The following is a 22,994-nucleotide window of genomic DNA, read 5'->3' as shown; positions in this document are numbered from 1 at the left end:
TTCCATTGCAGCTATCATTATTTGGTTTTCATTCCAGCTATGTAATCATTATCATTACTTTTCATTGCATCTAGGTTGCACAATAATCACCAACATTAAAAATTAAATTCTGTTCTTTACTCGTTGTTTACAGTGTATTTAATGCTCTGCTTTACTCCAGTAAATCAACAGAACTAATTCTAATGTGGCTTGACAGTTCAATAGGATAATATGCCCTCATGCTTTGCCAAGACACAATAAGATGCAGGTTCAAAGCTTTGGTTCCCCCAGGAACATCCCCTGAGGGATAATCAGACAGGAAGGTTAACCCAAATCTCAGCTGTGCTGTGTATTTCCGACCAGCTAATAACAGAGCTTCTCTGCTATGTCTGGGAGCAGACCTCTGCCTTCTGTCAGGTCACAGATGGTTGTGTGTTGTACAAGAGCTGATGTATGGGTGAAAACTACTGGGGACAAAAACAATCAAAATGAAGTACCAATAAAATGAAACAAGCACATTTTGAATAATTCTAATGTTAGTACAGCTTTGCTCTTACTATTGGAGCTTGGACTTGACTATTAAGATAGTTATCAAAGTCTATCACCTTACTATCCTTATGTCAGGGGGGCAGAAATCATTAAATGCAAACAAGGAACACAGTCTAAGCTCCTGCAGCTTTACATAGAGTGGAAGAAGTGAAATGAGGAGCATCTAGTCTTACAATTGTCTGCATTGAATCATGTTCAGGTCATTTCCCACTCCCCAGAACTAGCAAGCAGTGGCCGGGCACCATCTTGGCATCTGCAGCTCATGCGGTAGAGCATGTAAAGGTGTCTCAGGACCTCAAAATAGCTCAGGCATCATGCCTGCCCATTCTCTGCCTGGAAATAATCAGCCCTGTTATGTGAAGAACTACTTCCTGGCGTCGGGCCTAACTGTGGCTTTCATTAATGCAAACCTGTGCCCCACATTGTTCTAGTGTCAAAGTTTAATTTGTAGAAATATTTCACATTTGGTTTTCCTAGACTATTTACTATTGTTGATATATTTATGCATTATTATTGAAATACTCCTGAAATGTAGCATTAGCTCTACAGTGGTGATCTCCTTTAGGGGAATATAATTATTTTGGTAGAGAGCTACAGTTCTCAGAATTATAACTTACTGACAAACCCATTCAGCCTACAAGCATTAAGCTCAGTGGGTGGGTTCATTAGGATTTAAGTTATTGCTTTGCCATGCTCTTTTGAATCTGCCCAAATTGCTATCAGTCAAATTTATGAAGCATTATACAAAATATTTTACAAATTTCACTACAATAGCTATGCTTGTTGCTCTTCTGTGCATCATATAATCTCAAAATCTTTCATATTTAGCTGGTTGCATTTATGTTTATGAAAGGATCAACTTCATTTTTTCAGTGACACAGCAGACCAATACAAATGCTGGCACAAAATGAACCCAGATACTGGAAGCAATCCCAAGTGTAATGAAAGACTTGTCGCTATCATTTCATCCTCATCAATGCCAAGACTTCATAAAAAATATTTTGGAGGGTCATATAGCAGAACATCTTGGACAAATAAATGGTACAATCCACTTAAATAACAGTTTGCACCGCTGATAAAATTACTATAGAAATTATAACTTAGAAAAAGACCCTTGCTTTATTGCAAAGAGAGGGGACAATTCTGCCCTTGTTCTTTACTAGCACACAGTTAAAAGGTACCTTTATATTATTGGAACATGAAAAGCAGAGGTATGGCTTTTCCAATATTGGCTATGCTTGGGAATATAAATTACTTGACAGCAGAATACCAGTGGCACAGCAGACCAATTCAAATGTAGGTTTGTGACTGTTAACAACAGATTTATTATAAGTGCTTTCGGTTGTGCCAGCCGCTTGCATCTCCACATTTTTACCATATTTACGACCATGCGACCATACAAATTAGGAGCAGAAGTCGGCCATTCAGCCCGTCGAGCCTGCTCTGCCATCTGCTAAGATCATGGCTGATCTGTTTCTGTCTTGAATTCCACACTCCCATCTACACCGGAATACAAATTTAATGCAGAAAAGCATCATAATGCAATAGCACAGATGCCGGGACTAGTTCTGTATCAATACCTAATCAAATATGGAGCACATTTTACTTTCCTTAGCAAAAAGAAATTCAGACACACTTCAATTTGAAATACATGGCTGGTAAACTTCATAAGAACATAAGAAATAGGAGCAGAAGTAGGCCATTCGGCCCTTCAAGCCTGCCCCACCATTCAATAAGATCATGGCTGATTCAGGCATAAAAGCAGCTCCAAAATGTTTTTTTTATTTGTTTCATGGGATGTGGGCATTGTTGGCAAGGCCAGCATTTATTGCCCATCCCTAATTGCCCTTGAGAAGGTGGTGGTGAACTGCCTTCTTGAACCACTGAAGTCCATCTAGTGCGGGTACACCCAGAGTTCTGTTAGGGAGGGAGTTCCAGGATTTTGATCCAGCGACAATAAAGGAATGGGAATATATTTCCAAGTCAGGGTGGTGTGTGATTTGGAGGGGAACTTGCAGATGGTGGTCTTCTCATGTGTCTGCTGCCTTTGTCCTTCTTCATGGAACAGATCGTTGGTTTGGAAAGTGCTGTCGAAGGAGCCTTGGTGAGTTGCTACAATGCATCTTGTAGGTGGTACACAATGCTGCCACTGTGCGTTGGTGGTGGAGGGGAGTGAATATTTAGGTGGTGGACTGGGTGACGATCAAGCAGGCTGCTTTGTCCTGGGTGGTGTCGAGCTTCCTGAGTGCTGTTGGAGTCGTACTCAACCAGGCAAGTGGAGAGTATTCCGTCGCACTCCTGACTTGTGCCTTATAGATGGTGGACAGGCTTTGAGGAGTCAGAAGATGGGTAACTCACTGCAGAATTCCCAGTCCCTGATCAGCTCTTGTAGCCAAAGTATTTATGTGGCTAGTCCAGTTCAGTTTCTGGTCAATAGTAACTAACCCCCAGGATGTCGATAGTGGGGGATTCAGTGATGGTAATGCCATTGAATGTAAAGGGGAGAAGGTTAGATTCACTCTTGTTGGAGATTGTCATTGCCAGACACTTGTGTGGTGCAAATGTTACTTGCCACTTATAAGCCCAAGCCTGAATGTTGTTCAGGTCTTGCTGTATTTCTACATGGACTGCTTCAGTATCTGAGGAGTTGTGAATGGTACCAAACATCAGACACTCATCAGCAAACATCCCCACTCTGACCTTGCAACGTGTACAAAGTGCAAGATAAAAATTGTCCAGTGGGCCTTCATTTGGAATGATGGCACATCAAGACAGCAATGCATGGAGGACTCAGGTCTCTGAGTGCCACTCATTCCAGGATCTCAGTTTGAACTGTAAAAGTACCTGGAGCTTTAGCTCAGCAGATTATCCACGGCTCCTGTGCTCCCAATTGTAGCTTGATCCAGTAAATGAATGGAAATGAAATGAACTGGAATACAAAAAAGTAGAAGTGCTGCTCGAATTGTACAGCGCCTTGGCCAGACCCCATCTGGAATAAAGTGTTCATTTTTGGGCACTGAACCTCAGCTAAGACGTATTTGCCTTGGAAGGGGTACAATGCAGATTCGCCAAATTGATACTGTGGCTTAAAGGGTTAAATTATGAAGACATGTTGTATAAACTTGGCTTATATTCCCTTGAGTTTAAATGATTGAGCGGCGATCTAATCCAGGACTGTAAAATAATAGAGATTCAATAGGAAAGAAACAATTTACTCTGGTAAAGGAATCCAGATTAAGGTGGAGTAATCTTAAATTTAGAGCTCGGCCATTTTAGGAGTAAAATCATGAATCACTTTCTCCACATAGAGAAGTGGTGAAAATCTGTAAACTCTCTTCCCCAAAAGACTGAATTTTTTCAAGATTGAGGATGATATTTTTTTGTTTACAAGGCAAGGGCGTCAAGGGATATGGAACAAAATAAGTCTCCTTATTGCCAATTCCTAGACGAGTATAAGTAATCTTTCACTATTTGCCAGAAAACTGTGAAAGCCGAGTGTTGCTTTTCAAAGTAGCGCTGCAAGGCAAAACACAATAGGCATTCGACTGTTTGGAATTCTGATGAGGTCACTATTTAAAGGAATTGGTCGCAATCCAGAAGCAAAATTGCTGTTGTCATAGTAATTGACAGTTACAGTTCATTTACTATTTTTGGGGTCAAAAGGTACTGATTCCAGAAAGGGACACAACCTGACACCATCCTTCCTTGAAGACAGTCTTCATTCTGTGCATAATTTGACACCAGGAAACTCAAAACAACTTTCACTGCAAGTGATCCCAATTATCTGAAAATGTCTCTAAGATTATCTTTCATGGGTAATTTTTATGCTCTTTAATTACTTTAAAGGGCTATCCCAGTCCTGTCTGCATCAAAAAACATGGCTTAACAAATGCTCCAAGTGGAGTCATTGCCATCTGGCTCCATTACAGATAATTAAAGATCACTATAAGATGACCTTTCTTCATATTGATTGACTTCTGTAAAAGACCTGGCTTTGAGCAACTTGTTTTTAAATGTACAGATAGAGATTAAACAAATATTTTGAGTGTTGCTTATCTATAGTGTAACTGTGTTGGAATTATCCTGGAACGTTAGTGCTGTATTGTGTATAGAACTGCACCAGATCTATTTAGGTTACAATAGTATTGAATACTATTTTCTCATAAACACATTGTAATCAGTATTTATTAAAAATGTAGTGACTGTTACCATCAAATAGGACATAATAATGTCAGCACACTTTGGCTCACGAGGTTCCAGTTCCCATTAGTAAGAAAAGAAATAGGAAGAATTTGTATTCAAATAGCGCCTTTCACAATGTCAGGATGTCACAAAGTGCGTTATAGCCAATGAATGACTTTTGAAGTGTAGCCATTGCTGTAATGTAGGAAATGTAGCCACTTTGCACAAAGCAAGGTCCCAAAAAAAACAATGAGATAAATGAGCAGATAATCTGTTATAGTGATGTTGGTTGAAGAACAATTATGGGTCAGGACACCATATAAAACTCTCCTGCTCTTTTTCGAAATAGCGCCAAGGGATATTTTAACATCCACCTGATGGAGCCTCATTTAACATCTCATTCAAATGTCAGTACTTCTGATAGTGCAATGCTCCCTCAGTGCTGCACTGAAGCATCAGCCGAGATTAATTGCCTAAGTTACAGGGTGGGTGGGGTGCATCTTCCCGGAGGGCCTTGGATTGCCCTCAAAGGAGGGACCCCGCCAACCCTGCCAGGAGGCCACCAGGTCTCACATGGCAGCGTCTTCATGCAGCGGCAGGCTCCTCCTCCTTCCACAAAATTGGAGTGGAGGCGGGAGGCTTCCCTTAAGAGGGCATTATTTGGCCACTTAAGGGCCTCAAATGCTTAGGGGCAGGAAGTCCTTGGCCTTCCCCGCCCCAGGGAAAATGACAGGGGGCCAGGACAATGTTGGGAACGGCTCCCCCTGCCATTTTGTTTGCACCCTCGCCTCCATTCCTCTCTCCAAGTGCAAGATAAAATCCCGCCCAAGGGCTTCAATTTCATGTACCCATTCATTTGTTCTCAAGAGTTTGAGAATTTCTATAGTAAAAGACAGATGTTGCAATCAAATATCTGCACCTTTTAAACATGATTGCACTGCTTAACTTCTATTTCAACAATCTCTAGGAAGTGCTGAGCCTACCAACCTCTGCAAGCTCATCTCAGCCCATTGAGCAACATAGACTGCTGTGCCAAGAGAACTTTTCCTTTGCATTTTTATCAACTACGTTCAGATTCACAAAGCCATAATTTCATGTTCAGTGCTAAAGTCATACTTGTGGTGATATCTTTATTTTTGACGTCAAAACCTTGAACAGAAGTCTGACATTCTCTCAGAGCCCCTCATTAATACTTTGCTTTTTGTACTCGCAACATTGTGATAACATTGTAACAATCTCATTGCATCAAGTATTACCAATTTCCCAAAGTAAATGATGTGCAGTTTTCGAATATGTCTTTCACTATATCAAATACATACATTGTAATATACTATGCATAGGAACATAAGAATTACTGGATGAAAAAGACTAAGGTTCAACTATTTTGCCTCCTCCTGTCCTGGTAGTTGCATCATGCTATGATGATGGATTGTTGACTAATCATATCAATCAATCTCTATCAATTAGTCTACAACAGACTCAAAAATGGCATGAGGAAAACCACAGGTCCAAAGTCAGCTTTTTCCTCCCAATCATGCTATATGTACTACATGTCTTGTCTCAAATTACTCAGATACTGTATCCCAAAATGTTGTTTTCTGAAACAAACCTATCCAATTTGCATCTGAATGAATCAATTCCATCTGATTTCACTGTCTCCCTGGGGCGTCTGCTCCATAGATTGACCACTCGCTCACTGGAATATTGTATAAGCTGTATTTCAGAGTCTGACAAACATGCATTATTTAGTGAAATCTCAAACAGCATGCATAGGTCTGCAGACTTTGAATGATCAAAGTTTCCAGCCATCTATCCTTCATACTATTTTTCAACCACCAGCTTTAATCATTCAGAAATGTAAACATTTTTTTATCCACTGGCAGACCCGAGAGCAACGAGGTGAAACAATTCTGCACAGTAATAAATGGAGAAGGTTGTGTGAAGAAATGTGCAGCTCATCTGTTGACATTTCTTGTTGAAAAATGTATTGCAACAACTCACATCGGGGAGAAAGTCACAACACTTCTGAAAAAAAGCACTGGTTACAGATACTAATGGATTCCTAGCATTTTTGTCATTATGATGTCTGGTTTATTGCTGATAAAAGAGACATGCTGGCGAAGCTTTTTGTCTTGCACTCATCGGGCTGCATTTTGTGTCGCAGGCCCAGCTCCCGGCACTGAGCAGTAAAGGTGGGGGGAATCCCTGGATCGGCCTTTTTGAGCGCCCTCCCTCACCCGGTGCGATCCTACGCTGTTCTGGAACCTAACTGCCCAGCACAGGATTCCATCCCTTTAAAGACGGGGATCCCGTCTCCAAGGGCTGCCGGCCAATCACAGGGCCAGCAGCTCAGCAGTATCGGCAACGCCACCGGGAGAACTGGCCATTGCTGGTACTGCAGAGGCCTTGGACCCAGGCCCAGCGCTGGAGACCCGGAGCTCGGAAAAGTGAGACAATGTCGCCAAGGCCTGTCCGGTAGGCCCAGCGAGCATGGGGGTGCCTCACAGGGAGGTCTCTCTATTTAGAGGTGACCTCCCTGTGAGTCACCCCCCCACCCCTCCACACACCCCTAGCCCGGCTGCTGGTTAAATCCCAATGGCGGGGGGAAGAAGTGCTTAAGTGGCCATTAATAGGCCTCTTAAGAGCCTCTATTGGCCTCTCAGTGGGAAGACCGTCGTTCCTGACAAAATCGTTGTTATTGTAATTTTTAGCACACTTGGGATTATTCGGTAAATGCTGTCCAATCGCTGAATCACATCTAACATTAGACATTGTATTCTGAGTTTTGTAAGCATGACTGGTTGAGTACGGTCAGTACTCTGCCTATTGTGAATAGCCAAAGGGACGTGCTGTTTGATATGATCTGCCAGTCGATGGGACATACAGCCTACATACCTGGCATCGCACCGGCACTGGAATTCATATATCATGTTACTCATTTGTGTGGTAGGCAATCCCGAGTGTGCTAAGAATTACACTAAGATTATCAGTCGGGCTCACAATGTGACTCACTTATGCTTGCTGGAAGCTACATATATTCATAGGCATAGACCTGTCCTTTGCAGGCAAAAGGAACACTTACAGGTGTTGTGCCTTATTTGTTTTAAACAAAAGCGTGGGGGACAATAGTTCCCCTGTGCATTCTGTATGGCAACACCTTGACCAATCAGAGTTGACTTGCCAATGAATCAGCATCCTTTCCTCATGCAGTACAAATTGTTGCTCCCTTTGAAATTTGGCATTCTTGCATCTGTCCCTATGAGTGCAAAATGAAAAGCTTCGACAGCATGTCTCTTTCAGCAATACTCAAGTTTGTCTGGTTTCTTATAGTTGAAAAATATGTATCTCTGTATTACTGGTAAATAACTTCACTTTAGCCTTACTGAGATAATATCTGAAAAATATTAACATTTGGCACAGTTCATTGGACACATACCTCTAAACCTGTAACACAGTCAAAGACACAGCCCACAAAAAACAGGGACACCTACTGTGTCAAGTTGTGCTATTTTACAAAATTTACAAGGTGTGCTTATATTTAAATACAATTGCTCTCTAATTTTAAAGAAACAGTACTAAAAATACCATAGCGCTGAAGAAGTAAAGAGTAATGCCCCAGTCTAAGTAACAACACGTTCTTCTTATAGATCAGTTGTTACGCAGTTCTTATGGTGATCCATCACATGCCAAAACAATACAACAACCACAATGAAACTACAGAATGAAGTTGTGGATCTGATCCATGGAAGAGTTGGAAGTTCATGCTGGGAGGTTGTGATGGAGTATTGAAGGTAACAGGGATTTGGGCCTGGGGTTGTCCAGTGGAAGGCAGCAGACAAAAAGACTGAATTTGGCAAGGAGCAGGAAAGGGTATGGGGTTTGGGATTACTCAGGAAATGGGTATGAGGAAGCTTCTTGGAGAAGGAATGGAGTTCAGGCTTTGGGCCACTCAACTGGCAGTGTGAATACCTGGGAGCATAGATTATAAATTGGGATCCAGGAGTCCCAGGGAATTTGGCCTGGAGGGGAGGTGGGTGTTATAATATAGCGTAGCAGTAACTTCACCTTTACGAAACTATACCTTTAAGAGACCAGGCCACTGATGCAACATCAGACATCTATAAGGAGGACACACCATTTTGAGAGGCATACTCAGCACATGGCTTGCAGACAGAGCACACACACATACCAAACAGGGAAAGGCCTGGACCTGAGATCATACAATGTAGATAAGTAGGACAACAAATAGCGTTTGTGTTAAAGCCTGTGTCTATCTTTAATGAAGACTTCAGAACACAGAACTATATTTTCTGGAGACAAGGCTTAAAAAAAAAGAAACCACACAGACAACCCTGGAACATACAGAAAACTTGCATTGAGGATTCCAGATTTAAAACAAAACAATTACCATGTGTGCACAATTGCCAGTCTTTCCAGCCTTTACAGAGACAGACAGCAACCCAAAGGCTAGCAAGAATCGAACACCTAATGGATATCAATACACCCCAAAGAAAGAGTGTTACTCTTATACTATACTAGACCAAAAGTCGACGATATCTTTGATACACTCACAGACACCGGAACCAACGATGATTATGACATAGTGAAGAATAGTCTAACAAGATATATTCAACCAACAACAAATCATCACTACGAAATTTATGTCTTCAGGCAAGCAAAAAAAGATAAGTGTGAGACCCTTGACCACAATGTTTCAAAACTCAGAAGCCCGAGCCAGAATTGCAAATTCACAGACGTGGACAAGGAAGTCATTTCCCAGATCATTATGACCTGCCAGTCACCAAGACTAAGAAGACAAGCTCTTTAGAAAGGGTGAATCGTTAAATGGGCAAAGGTTACTTGATATTGGCAGAATGTTGGAAGCCAGCGAAAGACAGCTGAAGTCTGAGAGGAAAAGACGCAAGTAACATAAGGTGAGAATCTCCTGAGGCCAGGTCAGGATCGCCGACAGAATTCGTGAATGCCGCAAAAGGAAGGTTTCACCAGAGAAACACACCAAACACAAGGGCACAGAGGAAACCCAGAGAAAGGTCCAAGGTACGTCAAGGAAGTACAAGACAGAGATTACAATCACCTCATATTCGAACACGCAATCATTGCAGTGGTGCATATCCTCACTTCTGTGAGAGGAAAGAAGTGTAAAGCCTGCAGAAAAATGGGACATTTCGCAAGAGCATGCCAATCGAAGCCTGCAGAAGACATTAATAGAGCTGAGTGCCAGAAGGCAACACGAGAGAAGATTTTATTGTTCACAACCACAGATATGCACGTCTATCTTTAATGATGGCTTAAGAACACAGCACAACACTGGTGGGGGACTATGTGGCCACAATCTCTGAAAGAGAGATTGGAATAATGTTGCACTGAACACAGGTTGCCACTTTGCATTCAGCACACTTGATCAGGGTAGGAGGAAGCATGATCGCACCAACAGAAGTGAACACAATCGCACTGAAAACACACATTATTGCCACAATAGGAGAGGGACAGCACATATATGAGGAAAGGGAAACAGAGATGCCTGATTGCAATATGTTTGGACCCAAAACCTAGTTCAAGGGCACAATAGGGTTGCTAACCATCCTGCATTAAAGGCCTGCTCGGGACTGCAAAGAAAAAACCTGACCCAAGTCCGACAGAACCACATCCGACCCGAGCCCAACCCAGCCCAAGTCCTTCCATTTTTTTCCCGCGCCCAAGCTGACCTGACCTTCAGTTAACTTACCTTCCGTTTTTCACTTTGTTGCTGATCTGCACAAGCTTAAAATAACTGAACCAAAACCACCTTTCTAGTCCAAAAATTAAATTCACATTGGTGCCACTTACCTGTGATAGAGCGTGTCCGATCGGCCTGACCCGAGCCTGAATGCTGGACCCAGAAGTGCAACCTGACCTGACCCAAACCCGACACACGTAGTCAGGTCCCATCGGGTTCGGGTTGGGTAGCCAGCCTTTATCCTGATTTTCCTAGGACTTTCCCAGAATGGGGTATAGATCTCCCAGATGCTGCTATAGCAATGCCACACCCCGACCCTCCCGCCTGACATCATCGGCTGCTGACACAAAGAAGCCTCTGGCTCGTTGATACCACCGATTGCCATAGAGAACTGGAACTGGCTGATGTGCCGGGAACCATCAGAATTCAGGTGGCGGCATGGGAAGCTGAAGTATTCGGAAATCAAGGCAAGAGAGGGAGGCTGAGGGATGGAGGAGAGAGGGTCACTGGAGATGGAGGAGAGTGTCTGGAGAGACTGGGGCGAGAGGAATGGCAGTTTGGGAGACATTGGGAAATGAGAGGTTGGGACATAGGGTTTGAGTAAGAGTGGAAGACTTGGGTTGAGGGATGCGAGGTTGGCAAGAGATGGAGATGTAAATGGGGATTGGGGTCTAGAGAGAGGAAGACTGGGGAATGGGGTTCAGAGGAAGAAAGGAGCAGGGGGATTGGGTCTCTGATGAAGTGGAGAGGAGATGGGAATTGGGGCTCAGGGTTAGTGGGACTGCGTGTACTATTCTATACTTCAAAACTCTAGTATTATTTAATACTGTTTTAAAATTGAGTGCAATTGGGGCATCCTCAGTTGGAGCCTTGGTAAACCTTTCAGCTGAAAGCCAGCACCTCTGACAATGTAGCACTCGCTCAGTGCTGCATTGAAGTCTTAGCCTAGATTATATGTTCAATTCCTCAAGTGGGGCTTGCAGCCACAATGTTCTGATTCAGAGATGAGAGCACTACCACTACCAAGTGGATACTTTAAAAAAGGACATAACTTCACAAAGGATCAAATCAGAATAATTGAGAGGGTGTGTTAATAATTCAATATTTGTACTTATAAGATAATTTTGAAGCACAAATTGTCTTTCTAGCTCATTACTTAGACAAAGTAGAGCAAAATATTGTACAGTCCTAAACTAAGGTTGCCAAACAGTATCCCTTGCTAAAGGCAGTACCATTCTGAAACCTGCTGTATTAGGCAATTTGTGGGCAGGATGGCTTCCTGAAACAACCAGAAATAGCCTGCTCCGAAAACACTCCTGTAACACTGTCATGTTGGCTCAGAGAAAAAAAAGTTTATATTGCAATGGGGACTGTATCTGCTACAACTCTAAACATTTGTAATGTACTTTAAACAAGTTTTTATCTTTGCCTTTAAAAAAAAAGCCATCAAATGCATTTTGTCGTAACACACGTGATTATTGCTGCACTGACACAATCACCACATATTCTTTGCTGTTCTCTACCCAATTTCAGCAAAGCTTCTTTCAAGACACTTCACCATGGCAACAGTGGCCCTTGAAAATGTAAGAAACAACACTGCCTGCATTAAATGCGCTGTACACACCAATCTGTTTATATACACTATATATCAACTGTTCATCTGCCAAGGTTCATAGGGACTGTGACTTCATTTACTTGGGTAATGGACATACCCTGGAACTGATAAGTTAGATCAGTCGAGAAAGAATACTGCAGATCAAAGCAAAGTAGATTCATCAAGGATCTCAGCCTTAATAAAAATGATGCACTCATGGTTAATTGCTGACACTTTACATTATCCAGAAACAAATCTCTCTTTACAGTAATTTGTCCCAAATCTGTAGTTTCTCACTGTTTATGTTTAAACCACTATCCAGTATCTCCAGGGCTATCTATCTGTTATATTCAAGCCTCAGTTAATCTGTTTCTTGGTGACTGGTTTTCCTGACTTAACTCCCTCCCCCGAACATGCATAAACCCGACTGAGCAACACACAGTTTTTACACCTCGGGCTTACCAAACATTCCTTCTGAAGCACTTCTGAGGCACACGGTGACTATAGCAACACAAGGAAAGAGCCAACAAGCTGGAGTTCCTCTCGCCTCCCATGCACAGTGACCTTAATAATTCGTTATGCTCCCAGATAGTTACCGGCTATGCTTTAATTGTAAGGTACAATGTGCACTGTGTACTTACAGATAATCAAATGACAGGGGGGTGCACGCTGTAAAGCACCTAACCAAGCAACAGGTAGAAATTCAGACACCCACTCAGTACCTTGGGATTTACCAGATGTCTCATATGCAAATGCTTGCTTCTGTCCTCTACTGCTGAGCATATGAGGAGTGATTAATCAGCTAGGATTTATGTTTAACACACAGCATTTAGAGCACACCTTCACCTTGTAAGCTTTAGCCCTCCTCAAAAGGACTTCAATATACAAGTCGCTGTGCCATAATGTTGAAGATATTCCATGAGATTATTTTAAAGAATTCTGCTTGGCAACTTCCCTATTCATTGTCAGTTCAGTTACTGTTGGTACTTTGGCTAAAGATAAATATGCTGCCCAATATAGGTACATGTATATTTGGATGTGGTTTGGAAGACATGCACCAATGCTGAAGGCTGGGTGTAATACAATACATCACCCTTTCCCTCGCTGTTATATGCCGGGGCAGATCTCCCAATCTGTTTCGACTGCAGGGCCTGAACATTAAAGGGAGAATGATTATATGGTGGTTCGATCTTTAAAACAGGTCTGTATTTCTGACTGTCCCAAACCATCCTATAGATGGATGTATCCTACACATCTCCAGCTGACAAAGTACTAAATACCAACTGGCAAAATTATTCAAATTTTAAAACAATTTTCCACAGAGGTCACTTATTACTTTGGACATTGTTGCCCTGTATGTCGTGTGTATTGCTCATAGTTGTCACATTTTTATTACTGAGCAGGTTCCACTGTTTTTTCTCCTTCCTCTGGTCAGAGTCCTCTCTACCCAATTAATTACGTTTCCGTTTTCTTTCTCACAGTGAAGCACATTAATTGTGGAAAGATTTTTTGTGTGTGAAGCCTTTTATGCAATCTTCAGAGCATTATTATTCAAAAAAGGGGAAAATTAATGTGAAGCTAAAGATTATGAGTAACGCTAGTCGAAAAAAGACCCAAGTCGTTAGGGGTTTTGCAGCAAAAGAGCTGAGCGCTGAGGTATCCCAGAGAATGACATCACTTTGAACAGTGTTGATAGTTTTCAAAAACAATTTGTTCTTTTTTTCCCTCCATTTCAGTTTTCTCTCACCAGTTTTCTCCCCTTCCTTCCTGAAGCTGTCCCGATTCCTTTCTGGGGTACCTCCACTCATGGAAGTATGCTTTTTCATCTGAAATAGTATAATTATTTATTTAGGGTACATCTTTTACAAGTGGTTTTAAATCTCTTCAGGTGACAGACTTATATAGCCCCTTGACACTGTTCTCTGCAGCAAAGACTGAGAGTCCAGAGGGCCAAGTTGCCTGCCTGGTTCTAGGATTTGGGACATCTGCTTAGGGCTGGAGAGGAACTTACAGTGGGAGGGGGAGGATCCAGTCGTCGTGGTCCATGTAGGTACCAATGACATAGGCAGGACAAGGAAGGAGGTTCTGCATAGTCAGTATGAGGAGCTGGGCACTAAATTAACAAGCGGAACCTCAAAGATAATAACCTCTTGATTATTACCTGAGCCACATTCAAATAGGCATGTAGCAAATAAGATTCAAAATGGCACATGGCAAATAAGATTAGAGAAACAAATGCGTGGCTCAAAGACTGGTGTGGGTGAAGTGGGTTCTGGTTCGTGGGACAGTGGCACCAGTACTGGGGAAAGTGGGGGCTGTACCATTGGGACAGTCTAGACTTGAACCGTGCTGGGGCAGGTGTTCTAGCGAGCTGCATAACGAGGGAAGATGAGACGATTTTAATCTAAATAGTGGGGGCAAGATATCAAATTTGGGAAGATGTGGTAAATCAAAGAGTACAGACACGGCAAGAGAGAAAGTTATTAATATGGGAAATGATAAACAAACTGTGACAGAAAGGGATACAGAGTACAAATCTAAGAGTAAATCAGCAGTCAAGTCTAGACGTTACAAAAGTAATAAAAGGACTAAACTAAAGGCTCTGTATCTGAATGCACATAGCATTCGAAATAACACAGATGAACTGATAGTGCAAACAGGAACGAAGAACAAAGAATAGTACAGCACAGGAACAGGCCATTCGGCTTTCCAAGCCTGCGCCGATCTTGATGCCTGCCGAAACTAACACCTTCTGCACTTCCGGGGCCCATATCCCTCTATTCCCTTCCTATTCATATATTTGTCAAGATGTCTCTTAAACGTCGCTATTGTATCTGCTTCCACCACCTCCCCTGGCAGCAAGTTCCAGGCACGCACCACCCTCTGTGTAAAAAACTTGCCTCGCACATCCCCTCTAAACTTTGCCCCTCGCACCTTAAACCTATGTCCCCTAGTAACTGACTCTTCCACCCTGGGAAAAAGCATCTGACTATCCACTCTGTCCATGCCGCTCATAACTTTGTAAACCTCTATCATGTCGCCCCTCCACCTCCGTCGTTCCAGTGAAAACAATCCGAGTTTTTCCAACCTCTCCTCATAGCTAATGCCTTCCAGACAAGGCAACAGCCTGGTAAACCTCCTCTGTACCCTCTCCAAAGCCTCCACGTCCTTCTGGTAGTGTGGCGACCAGAATTGCACGCAATATTCTAAGTGTGGCCTAACTAAAGTTCTGTACAGCTGTAACATGACTTGCCAATTTTTATACTCTATGCCCCGACCGATGAAGGCAAGCATGCCGAATGCCTTCTTGACTACCTTATCCACCTGCGTTGCCACTTTCAGTGACCTGTGGACCTGTACGCCCAGATCTCTCTGCCTGTCAATACTCCTAAGGGTTCTGCCATTTACTGTATACCTCCCACCTGCATTAGATCTTCCAAAATGCATTACCTCACATTTGTCCGGATTAAACTCCATCTGCCATTTCTCCGCCCAAGTCTCCAACCGATCTATATCCTGCTGTATCCTCTGACAATCCTCATCATTATCCGCAACTCCACCAACCTTTGTGTCGTCCGCAAATTTACTAATCAGACCAGCTACATTTTCCTCCAAATCATTTATGTATACTACAAACAGCAAAGGTCCCAGCACTGATCCCTGCAGAACACCACTAGTCACATCCCTCCATTCAGAAAAACACCCATCCACTGTTACCCTCTGTCTTCTGTGACCGAGCCAGTTCTGTATCCATCTTGCCAGCTCACCTCTGATCCCGTGTGACTTCACCTTTTGCACCAGTCTGCCATGCGGGACCTTGTCAAAGGCTTTACTAAAGTCCATATAGACAACATCCACCACCATTCCCTCATCAATCATCTTCGTCACTTCCTCAAAAAACTCAATCAAATTAGTGAGACACGACCTCCTCTTCACAAAACCATGCTGTCTCTCGCTAATAAGTCCATTTGTTTCCAAATGGGAGTAAATCCTGTCCCGAAGAATCCTCTCCAATAGTTTCCCTACCACTGACGTAAGGCTCACCGGCCTATAATTTCCTGGATTATCCTTGCCACCCTTCTTAAACAAAGGAACAACATTGGCTATTCTCCAGTCCTCTGGGACCTCACCCGTAGCCAATGAGGATGCAAAGATTTCTGTCAAGGTCCCAGAAATTTCTTCCCTTGCCTCCCTCAGTATTCTAGGGTAGATCCCATCAGGCCCTGGGGACTTATCTACCTTAATGCTTTGCAAATAAATAAATAAAATATCTGATAGCCGTTACAGAGACATGGCTGCAGGATAACAGAGATTGGGACATGAATATTGAAGGGTACATGACATTTAGGAAGGACAGGAAGCTGGGAAAAGTTGGAGGGGTGATTCTGTTAATCAATCATAATTTTAGCACAATAGAGAGGGATGACCTAAGTTCAGGAAAACAGGATGTAGAAGCTGTTTGGGTAGAGAAGAGAAATGATAAAGGCAAGAAGTCATGCATGGGAGTAATGTACGGGCCCCCTAACAGTAACCATACGGTAGGACAGAGTACAAAGGAGGAAATAATGGGAGTTTGTCAGAAAGGTGTGATGATAACCATGGGGGATTTTAATCTACACATAGACGAGAAAAATCAGATGGGCAAAGGTAGCCTAGATGAGGAGTTGAAAGAATGTTTTCAGGATAGTTTCTTAGAACAGCACGTTCTGGAGCCAACCAGAAAGCAGGCTATACTAAACCTGGTATTGTGCAACGAGAGAGGATTAATTGATGACCTCATAGGTGAAGGCATCTCTAGGTAACAGCGATCATAATATGATTGAATTTTACATTCAGTTTGAGGGAGAGAAGAATGGATCTAAGACTAGTATTTTAAACTTAAATAAGGGCAATTATGAGGGCATGAAAGCAGAGCTTACTAAAGTTAAGGGATAGGTCAATAGAGATGCAGTGGCAGACATTTAAGGGATATTTCAGAATACACAGAATAGATGTATTCCAATGAGAAAGAAAAATTCCAAGGGGAGGACCCACTATCCGTGGTTAACTAAAAAAGTTAAAGATAGTATCAAACTTAAAGAAAAAGCATGTAATTGTGCAAAGATGGGTGGCAGGTCAGAAGATTGGGCATATGAAGAACAACGAAGAATGACTAAAAGGTTAACAGGGAGTGAAAAATTACAGTACGAGAGAAAGCTGGCTAGAAATATAAAAACAGGTAGTAAGAGTTTCTATAGATATTTTAAAAAGAAATGAGTTAACAAAGTGAGCGTTGGTCCTATAGAAAATGAGCCTGGGGAATTAATAAGAGAAAATAAGGAGATGGCAGATGAATTGAACAGGTATTTTGCATCGGTCTTCACTATAGAGGATACAAGTAACATTCCAGAAATAGCTGTAAAGTAGGAAATTGAAGGGAGGGAGGAACTCAATAAAATTATAATCACTAGGGAAGTGGTACTGAGCAAATTGTTGGAGCTGCAGGCTGACAAGTCCCCAGATCCTGATGGACTTCATCCAATGGTCCTAAAAGAAGCTAGTGAGATGGTTGATGCGTTGGTTTTAATTTTCCAAAATTCCCTAGATTCGGGGAAGGTTCCATTAGATTGGAAAATAGCCAGTGTAACTCCTTTATTCAAAAAGGGAGGGAGACAGAAAGCAGGAAACTACAGGCCTGTTAGCTTAACATCTGTCATCGGGAAAATTTTCAGAAGCTATTATTAAAGACGTTATAGCAGGGCACTTCGAAAAATTCAAGGTAATCAGGCAGAGTCAACCTGGTTTTGTGAAAGGGAAATCATGTTTAACCAATTTATTGGAGTTTTCTTAAGCAGTAACATGTGCTGTGGATAAATGGGAATCGGTGGATGTACTGTATTGAGATTCGCAGAAGGCATTTGATAAGGTTATTGCAGAAAATAAAAGCTCATGGTGTAGGGGGTAACATATTGGCATGGATAGAAGATTGGCTTACTAACAGGAAGCAGAGAGTAGGCATAAATGGGTAATTTTCTGGTTGGCAAGATGTAATGAATGGTGTGCCACAGGGATCAGTGCTAGGACCTCAATTTTTTACAATTTATACAAATTACTTGGATGAAGGGATCGAAGGTACTAAGTTTGCTGATGAAACAAAGTTAGGTCGGAAAGTAAGTTGTGAAAAGGACATAAGGAGGCTACAAAGGGATATGGATAGGTTAGGTGAGTGGGTAATGATCTGGCAAATGGACTACAATGTGCGAAAATGTGAAATTGTCCATTTTGGCAAGAAGATTAGAAACGATGCACAGGGATCTGGGTGTCCTAATGCATGAATCACAAAAGGTTAGTATACAGGGTCAGCAAGTAATTAGGAAAGCTAATAGAATGTTATCATTTATTGCGAGGAGAATTGAATACAAAAGTTGGGAGGTTATGCTTCAGTTATACAGGGCATTGGTGAGACCACATCTGGAGTAATGTGTACAGTATTGGTCTCCTTATTTAAGGAAGGATGTAAACGTGCTTGAAGCAGTTCAGAGAAGGTTTACTCGACTAATACCTGGAATAGGTGGGTTGTCTTATGAGGAAAGTTTGGACAGGCTAAACTTGTATCCACTGGAGCTTAAGAAGAGTAAGAGGCGACTTGATTGAAACATATAAGATCCTGAGGGGTCTTGACAGGGTGGATGTGGAAAGGATGTTCCCCCTTGTGGAGGAACCTAGAACTAGGGGTCACTATTTAAAAATAAGGGGTCGCCATTTAAGACAGAGATGAGGAGAAATGTTTTCTCTTAGATGGTCATGAGTCTTTGGAGCTCTCTTCCTCAAAAGGCGGTGGAAGCAGAGTTAATATTTTTAAGGCAGAGGTAGACAGATTCTAGATAAGCAAGGGGGTGAAAGGTTATCAGGTGTGGGCAGAAATGTGGAGTTGAGGTTACAATCAGATCAGCCACGATCTTATTGAATGGTGCAGCAGGCTCGAGGGGCCGAGTGGCCTACTCCTGCTCCTAATTCGTATGTTCGTATGTTTGTTCTAAATCATGGTGGATTTTAATTAATTTAGGAAAGTGTCAAGAAAAGGACAGACAAACAAAAATCCTATTCCTTGGGGACATGCAGTACAAAGTACACTGCACAAGAAGTGTTTCATTCCTTCTGTGCAACAGAAAACGAGAAGAAGTAAATAAAAGCAATTTGTGTCGCAGTTTTAAGGGGCAATTTTGTGTTAAACCACTTCAGTAAACACCACAAATCTTTGGTCTACAACACTTCAAAACCTATATATTACAGGTCAAGTTCCTAAACATTCTTGAACCCAACGCTATGACTCAGATTGAAATATTTTCACAATCATCTGTTGAGCAATAAATGATTTGAATGATGACATGGCTCAGCCTGGATGCCCCTGATTCTGGTTGTACGTTGTAGTGAGGCTAGTAAAATATTGACGGTGCACTTTTGACTTGAAGAAATAGAAGAATTTTGTTTCATCACTGGATGCAGTAAACAGATTGAGTTTAATCTGAGACACATATAAAGTTAGTATGCAGGGTTAAGAGTCATTAACAGTATGTTAGTGCCAAATAAGTATAGATATCACTAATTACTAGAGTGAGCGATGGAAAAAATTCAGTGATTTGTTCCTCATAATGTGCATAGTACTTGCACTTCAATTCATATTGAAGATGAAATATGAAGGCAAATTTTGGGGCAAAGCCTCTCTCAATGGGAATGGAGATAGGTGGTGCGGGTACTGGGGACACTGGAGAATGCAGGAGAGCATATGCTGACCTCTGCACACAATTCTCTGCTCTGCGTTCCTTTTGAGCCAAGTAACCTGGTGGGAGTCTAGCCTCACAGAATCTGCTCCATGATTTACTATAACATCAGATCTTCAAAATGTCGCTTTGACCCTTCAATCTACGATCTCCAATGATCCAACCAGGCAGCCTAATTACCCATTTAGAGTTAGGGCTACACTGACACATAACCAGTGATGGAGCTTATCAGGCTTTTGCAAAGCAATCATAATCTCAATAACTTTTCAATGAATTTGCTTCCCTTTCCCAAATAAACCCTACACTCCAATTGATTAATGTGTTGCAACTGAACATCCTAACCACAGAGATTCAGGGTTTGACAATACAAATACAGTACGCAGGCTAAACTCCGCTGCACACAATCACCCAGACTACAACAACAACTTGTATTTAGAAACTGCCATAGTAAAACGTCTCTAGAACCTTCACAAGAAGTGTTATCAGATACAATTTGACATCAAGCCACATAAAGCGATGTGAGAACAGATAACATAAGTTTGGTCACAGAGGTTGGTTTTAAGGAGCAGTTTAAAGGAGGAATGAGAGGATGGAGTAGTAATAGGGAGTCAATTTCAGAGCTTAGAACCTGGGCATCTGAAAGCACGGACACCAATGGTGGAGCGAAGCAAATCGGGGAGTGGAAGAAGCCATAATTGGAGCATGCATGGAGATCACAAAGGTTTCTTGGACTGAAGGAGGTTACAGAGATGGGGAGGGATGAGACTATGCAGATATTTGAAGGCAAGGATGAGATGTTTAAAATCGAGATGTTGTCAAACCAGGAACCAATATCGGCTCACAAGCATTGAAGTGATAGGTGAGTGGGAATTATGCAAGTTAGGATAGGAACAGCAGAGTTTGGGATCAAACAAAAACAGAAAATTCTGGAAATAGTCGGCAGGTCAGGCAACATCTGTGAAGAGTAAGAAACAGTTAACATTTCAGGTCTTTGAACTTTCATCAGAACTGAAACGTTAACTCTGTTTTTTTCTCTCCACAGATGCTGCCTGACCTGCTGAGCATTTCCAGCATTTTCTGTTTTTGTTTCAGATTTCCAGCATCTGCAGTATTTTGCTTTTGTATTAGAGTTTTGGAGGAGTTTGAATAAAAGGTTCAGAAACGCAAGAATAAGGAGGGGTTACAAACATACGAATTAGGAGCCAGGAGTAGGCCACTCGGCCCCTCGAGCCTGCTCCATCATTCAACAAGATCATGGCTGATCTGATTGTAACCGCAACTCCACACTCCTGCCTACCCATCATTTTCAAATGTTCGTATAAGAATAGGGCAGACTGTGGTGTTGTGGTAATGTCGGAACTAGTAATCCAGTGGCGTAGGCTAATTCCCTGGCAATAGGGGTTCAAATCCCACCACAGCAGCAGGTAGAATTTAAATCCAATTAATTAATGCATTCAATAAGTTAATTTAAAAAATCTGGAATTGGAAGCTAGTCTCTGTAATGGTGCCATGAAACTATCATTGATTGTCAGAAAAACCCATCTGGTTCACTAATGTCCTTTAGGGAAGGAAATCTGCCGTCCTTACCTGGTCTGGCCTACATATGACTTCAGACCCACAGCAATGTGGTTAACTCTTTACTGCCCTCGAAATGGCCTGGCAAGCCACTCAGTTGTCAAGGGCGATTAGGGACGGGCAACAAGTGTTGGCCTTGCCAGCAATGCCCACATTCCATGAAATAATAAAAAAAGTCAATTACTGTCCAAGCAGCTGGTATTTAATGCTGCTCTGTGGTAGCAAAAGGGTTAAAGAAATAAAATGAAACAGTGGAAGTCTCAGTGTTATACAGGTACTATTAAGAATAGGGTTAATTGCTGTCTAGAACAGGCTGAGGTGGGCACCTCCAGTGGCTCAATAAAGCTGATTTTGATGTTGGTTTAGTTCAGAATCAGAGAGTCTGGTGTCTCAGTATTTCTATCACTAAATTTGGTTCTCTTCCCTGTGGCAGAAACATAGATCCCCCAAAAACGGCACCAATAAGAAAAGCAGCTTTAGTTTATCTGGCAAGATGCTGAGTTATACTCACTAGGAAATTCCCAAGTTTAACTCCTGGCCTATGCTGAATTTGCTGTTCTGTGCCACGGCAACAGGAGAGACACTAAATTAGGTTCAGTGCCCCTGGATTAGGGAGGGAAAATTAGTCACCATCACTGCTCCTTTTCACTCGCCAGCAGTCCCCGGCTAGAAGTAAACTTGTTTGGTCTTTGGGCAGGAAGACAGTAGGTTCAATTACTATGCCCCCAGTGATCCTGACTCCCTATCAACAAAAAACACACATTTGTGAGAGAGAGTACAGCATGCTTGGGGTCTGTGGATCCATCGTCCAGGACAAAAAATGACCTCAGCTAGAAGAAAAAGGATAGTCTGCTTTTAAATCTTAAAGTTACACGTAATCGTGAATTCCACAAAAAAATGTAAAGAAAGGTAAGCATCTTCTACCTAGCGAATGCCTGGTGTCTTAGATGTGAATTGAGGCAGTATTGATGATGTGCAGTCTGAATGTATCACCTGCTGTGATCTGTACATCAAAATTATTAATCAGTATAAATACCCAGCTTATATGGTGGCCCCATAGAAACAGGATGATCAGGAATACCTATACTGAATTGGGTCCAATGCTACCCCAAGGTTAACATTACCAGGAGTGCTATGTCAGGGATAGAGACACTTTAATCGCAGGAACTGAATGACGTGTAAAAGGCAGCTTTACGACTGAACAACTTTTCCTCATGTTCACTAAGGTAAGGGAAAGAGGAGGTTTCGAAAATCACTTTTTCTTTGTTCTAAAGCTAAACTAAATTGCTAATAATTAGAAGGAGATAACATTACTTTTAGGTAGTTTAAAAGCATTGAGCTTCGTTGTGGTAGTTTATTCAAAACTCACACATACTTGTTTTAAAACAGAATGAGGCTAGGCCAGTTGAACGAGGAACTCACCATATCTACAGCCAGAACTAACAGGGTTAAGGGCCTCAGAATATACAGCAAGCTTTATTGTACAACTTCAAGAGGGAGGTAGCTTAGTAACCATATAAAATACAAAGCAGTAACCAAGCAATGAAAGGCTCCCTCCAGCAGGCAGAATTGTCAAGTTTTTAAGGCTACATGTACACTCATTTAACCCAGAACTGCA

The 22,994-nt window shown here is 42.1% G+C and overlaps 1 protein-coding gene across 6 annotated transcripts in view; it reads right to left on the bottom strand.

The window, feature by feature from the left end:
• akna (AT-hook transcription factor) overlaps positions 1-22,994 on the bottom strand; it is a 207,652-nt gene that overhangs the window by 135,775 nt on the left and 48,883 nt on the right. For 2 of the 6 annotated variants that reach the window (XM_068012644.1, XM_068012639.1), the window contains exon 2: positions 13,789-13,867. The exons of the other annotated variants lie outside the window; for them this stretch is intronic. The gene's annotated coding sequence lies outside the window, so the exon portion shown is untranslated. The remainder of the gene's footprint in view (positions 1-13,788; positions 13,868-22,994) is intronic. 6 annotated transcript variants of the gene reach the window in all.

This window comes from Heterodontus francisci, chromosome 32 (genome assembly GCF_036365525.1).
Source record: "Heterodontus francisci isolate sHetFra1 chromosome 32, sHetFra1.hap1, whole genome shotgun sequence".
Taxonomy (NCBI): Eukaryota; Metazoa; Chordata; class Chondrichthyes; order Heterodontiformes; family Heterodontidae; genus Heterodontus; species Heterodontus francisci.
The sequence above is the reverse complement of the archived record's forward strand: the minus strand, read 5'-3'. Positions and strand labels throughout refer to the sequence as shown.